Genomic DNA, 5648 nt, shown 5'->3' on the forward strand with positions numbered 1-5648 from the left:
TGGTTGGGTGTGGTTACCAGCCCCTTATTGTTACTAATCTTTGGGTTGCCTTGAAATCCTCTGTTTGGTTTCTCAGCCCTTCCATCACCTGGGTAACCAGTTCTGTACATAAAATTCCTGTTTCAAACACTAGTGGTTTTTATTTTCCTGTTTGGACCCCATCTGATATGAAGCAATGTCCAAGATTTGATGGGTTATGATATACCCCCAAGGCCAGTGAAGAGAGAAAAGCACCACAGACCAAATATATACCTCCGTGACTACTGTATATAAAATAGATAACTAATAAGGACCTACTGTATTGCACAGGGAACTCTTCTCAATACTCTGTAATGACCTATATGGGAAAAGAATTTTTAAAACTGTGGATATATGTATACATACGACTGATTCACTTTGCTGTGCAGCAGACACTAACACAACATTTTAAATCAACTATACTCCAATAAAAATTAATATATATAGGGCTTCCCTGGTGGCAGAGTGGTTGAGAGTCCACCTGCCGATGCAGGGGACACGGGTTCGTGCCCCGGTCAGGGAAGATCCCACATACCGCGGAGCTGCTGGGCCCATGAGCCATGGTCGCTGAGCCTGTGTGTCCGGAGCCTGTGCTCCACAATGGGAGAGGCCACAACAGTGAGAGGCCCACGTACCGCAAAGAAAAAGAAAAAAGAAAAAAAAATTAATATATATATATATACACATATAAATAAATATATATATATATATATATATATATATATATATATATATATATATATATATATATATATATATACCTCCTTGTAGTCCCCATAGGGTAAGGAAGACTCTCCTTGGGCCCACATGCTACCCAAGCAACAGAGAAAAGGAAAAGGAGTGGGCAGAACAAATCCAAAATGGACTGAGTGGTTAGCCAAAAGAGACAGCTTTCAAACTGAAGTGACATAGTTATCTTGGCTTGGCAGGCTTAATTGTTCTGCTACCCAAATGAACCTAGAGGTTCAGAAGTTAAGTGGATTCATAGAAACATAAAAGTCCTTTTTGTATATCGAAATACCCAGTCTTAAAATGCCTATCCACCACGTGAAGGGTTTTGAATTTGTCTTCTCTGCAATGGGAATGCACTGAAGGGATTCACACAGGGACTGACTTATTTATCATTGCTGGAGAAAGATTCTCTTGCTAAACTGTGGAGATGTTATTGGAGGCAACAAGGTAAGAGGGAGAGAGATCTGTTAGTCTTTTCAGAACAGCATAAATCTAGGAGTCCAGAAGTGGCCTTCCTTAAACGTTTGAGCAGTATCTGGTTGATATTGCTGGTTAAAGTTGAGGAGGACAACTTTGTATACCCTCCAATAGAGTCTCCTATTGTCACCGAACTCAAGTTCAGCTGCTCCTCACTTGAAAACCAATACTTGAGAGACAGTGTTGATTGGAAAGGAAAGGATGCTTTATTCAGGAGGCTGGCAACCTGGGGAGAAGCCAGACTCGTGTCCAAAAGCTGACTCTGAAGATTCTGCTTGACCATGGAAGTTTTTGAAGGGAGAATCATTTGGGGAGGGGGACAGAGTTATCTTCCACTGTGTGCAGATTTTCTCTTGATTGTCTGGTTGTGAGGGAATAGGGTGGTGTTCCAGGAATCATGTGTTCAGCCTGAAGTTACCATCCTCCCCCCATTCCTCACCCCCAGGTGGAGGAGGGCCTTAGTTCCGCAGAAGAACTCAAAGATACTGTTATGCATATTCCTTGAGGAGGAACCAGGACCTTGCTTTATCCCTGCACTATTATTTTTTGACTGCTCCTCCTTTGTTTCTGCATTCCCTCCCTTCCCTGATTAGCAGCTGTTCGAATCTGCCCTTTGGAACCCAGGTAAGGTCAAGGAGGCTGAATGAAGCCCATTTCCTGCAAACAAGAAAGGGGGGACACAGAAAAGATTTGTACCTGGGAGAGCCCCACAGGGTCCTGCTCCGTTTCACTAGAAGCCTACTCTCTCCAGAGACCTAAGACTCCTGAACACATTGAGGGTGAAATGACCTTCCAATATATGCAGTCGTGATTGGAGCCTTAGAATAGAAACAAATTAATGCAGAACTTGCTTTAAGAGACTCTCAGGTTGAGGTGAGTGCTTTTGGAGATATTCTCACTTCTGCTACTGTGTTATTTCAGAAACCCATTACAGTTACTCACACTACATTTCTGCAGATGTGTTCATCATGGTTTACTATCTTGTGAAATACTTGATAACTACCAAATGTTGCAGAAGTTTTGATCTAGATCAGAGTTTTTTAACCTCTGCAGCACTGACATTTTTTGGCTAGATAATTCTTTACAGAAGGAGACTGTCCTGTGCATTGTGGGATGCTTAGCTGCATCCCCTGCCTCTACCTCCTAGATGCCAACAGCACTTCCTGAGCTGTGACAACCAGAAACATCTCCAGACTTTGTCAAATGTCCCACAGGGGAAGGGGGATGAGGCAAAATAGCTCCTGGTTCAGAATCATTGGTTTAGATGGAACAAGTTAGTCATGGGAGATAAACCAAGATACACACACTTAGTAAGTTGTAGTTATGATTTTGTTGATGATGATATTGCTGGCAACAAAACGAATGATAAGTATAATTGGGTCCACTGTTTCTTTCACTCTAAACTGTGAGCTCCTGGGGTGAAGAACTAGTCACTGTTCACTGGTAAGAAGGAGTATAGGTGGTGGAATATGCATCTGAAGCCCTCTTTGCTGAGCCTGCAGAAGCAACATGGTTCTGGTCTTTCTTCATCATGAAGAGCAGTTCAACAATTCCTTTGTGTGAACTGCAGAGTTGGTTTCTCTCTCGCACGGGGGTTATAGACCAGCCACATCTCGGATTGGCAAATGAAAGGCTTTGCTCTAGTGGAGAAAGTATTGGGGGAAGCAGGGCTTCTTCCTTTTCCATTACCTCTAAAATCAAGCAAAGAAGTGGTTGCTGATTCTGCCTCCACCAGTGATGGTCAACCAAGTCTCAGCACCCACAGCAAGGAAGGTGCAGCGAGAGAATGGGTTATAGCATCTTCTTTAGGGTTTCATTGGGGTGAAATCCCCCCCACACCCACCCAGAGCATCACTTTCTGAAGGCAGAGACTGAGCCTGTTTTGTTCACTTTTGTGAACCTAGAACCTAAAACCTGAAACAAAATCTGTTACATAGGATATGTTCAGTAATTATTTGTTGAACGAATTATAGTGGAGAGATGTTTTATGCTCACAGGTGCAATCATAGAAAAACACACGAGGGCATCTGACCAATCAGAAAAAAGGAATTTATAAAGGACTTTGTAGATCACCTAATCTAACCCTTTTGTTTTATTGAAGGAGACACTGAAAATGATTTCTCTGCATCCTAGATAGTGTCAGGGGCAGAGTTGGGAACATAATCCCATCTCATGCCTTTCTTTGATTTTTGCCATGAGCTGAGCTGTATAGTAGGGGCTGAGAATACAAGATAAATGAGGACAGGTACAGAATAGGAAACAGTATTGGGATGGCTCACGGTTCTGAGGGAGATCCCTGGGGGTCAATGTGACCATCCCAAACACCCAACACAGCAGGGCAGGGTCAGAGCACAAAGAACCACTTCTTCCAGTCACATCTTTTATGCAACCAGCTCCTTGGCTTTTCAAGACGCCTGTTGAAAGACAATGGCACAGTGGGACTCTTCCTTTGAATCTTCTGCTTGCGCTTAAGACGGTTGACCAGTTGTTTTATATTTCTCACTGTATTTGTTTAGTTGCTTTGGTGTTTTATACAAACATCATGCTCTTGACTGAGTGAGTGATGCACATAAAGTTGGTGCTCAGAATAACCCACTCCCTTTCCTGTCCCCCTCCTTGTGTCCCCTCCCCACTTCCCCTTCCATTGTGTCCTGAGTGTTCATTGGTCTCACTGTTCCAAATCCTGGAACAAGAGGAAATAAATAAAAATTGATCCTAGCACCCTTGGTTGGAATTGTTTCCTGCACTACAGCCCTGAGGATATTAAAATAAAAAAAATTTTAATCTATCTATCTATCTACCTATCTATCTCATCTCTTCGGGTAAAATTCTACAGGAATAATTCCTCATGGTTGACTGTAGTCAGGGGTTTGCCAGACGTCCCTGGCCCACCTCTAGGTCTGCCACCTTCTCTCTGTGTTTCACCTTTGTAGAAATCTGAATGTAGCCAGTGGCTTTTGGGGACACCAGGATGTGAGCAAGGGGAAGATGTACACATGTGGTTATGTGAACTCTGATATTTCATGAAATGAAAAACGACCACTTGATTGAAAGTTCTTCTCAGTTTTCTGTACTGTTTAACTTAATTTTGTTTCAAAGGAAGAAATTAGTGTTACACCCATGTTTGAGGACAAGCCAAGCTACATGACTTCACATTGCCTTCAGAGCTGGGTGGGATTACATAAGTTCTTTACTTGTTTGCTCCCAACATCCTGAGATTTGGGATTTTCTATATGAATCAGAATGGAGATTTGGGCCTGAGGAGAGGGTTTCCATCTCTAGATCTGGCTAGACCTTTATGATGTCACCTGAGTCACACATCTGTGTTCTTTCAGTTGGGTTGGCATCTACGGGAGAGAAAATCCCACTTTGGGGGAAAAGCCTGAGAGATTGTACTGGGCCTTTTTGTGGACCACTAATTTCTTGCTTTGCTGTTTAATTATGTCTGTTCTCTTAAGCTGAATGATTTTCCTAGTTTTGATCACAGAGCACTGTCTACCTCAGTACATTCTGTTCCTTTTACTAGGTCTCTGCCCAATTACAGGAACACACTCATCTCTTCTCCAAATAGCCATTACTTGCTGAAATAAAGAAACAAGCTACAAAGTGTTTCAGGGAAATAAAGACAAAATCACAATCATCACAACTGGGGAGGAGGGGCATGGGACCAGAGAAATACTTTCCTTTAAAAAAAGTAATTGAAAAGCATTCTTTTTGCAACTTCAGGTGAAGTTATTCATATTTACTGACAATTGCCTAATATTTATATTAACAATGTCTCCAATCTCATAGGGTGTTTCAAAAGAGGTATAAAAATAACATCGCCTCTACTGCCTCTGACTCAGAATGTTAGAAAAAGCAAGGTCATTTTTTCCTTTGTTCAGCACATAAGATGTGATTTAGTAGATTATCAATAAAGAGATGGGATATAGTTTTTGCTAGAATTACAAGCTGACCATCTGATAGTAACAAAGGCATGTGTTAGCTTAAGCCCAGCGGCCATTTGCAGTAAAGCTCTTAAAGCTCAAAATGTCCCACCTTCTCACTTTTGTGGGCCCTCTCTAAGGTTCGGAATCTAATTTTGTATTTGTAATTTTGATTCTTTAAAACAAAAAACAAAGCCTCACTTATATAAGCTTCCGGAACACAAAGCCTGGACCCACCCTTCTAAGACCTGTTAGTAAAGAGAGCACAGCTTATTTACAGATAGAAAAGCAGTGTCTTCTCAGGACCAGTGACTTAAAAGAGCACAGTGAGTATTCTGGCTTTTTCCCCCCTTCAATGCAGTAGAAAATGTTGCCACAGGTGCATAAATGAAGAATTCTGTGGACTGAAAACATTTGTACGATAGTCCAGCTACCCTAGAAATAGGTTGTACTGTCTCAGTAGTGCTTTGCTGATAAGTAACCATAAATTTTATC

Source organism: Hyperoodon ampullatus (assembly GCF_949752795.1).
Source record: "Hyperoodon ampullatus genome assembly, chromosome: 2".
Classification (NCBI taxonomy): Eukaryota; Metazoa; Chordata; class Mammalia; order Artiodactyla; family Ziphiidae; genus Hyperoodon; species Hyperoodon ampullatus.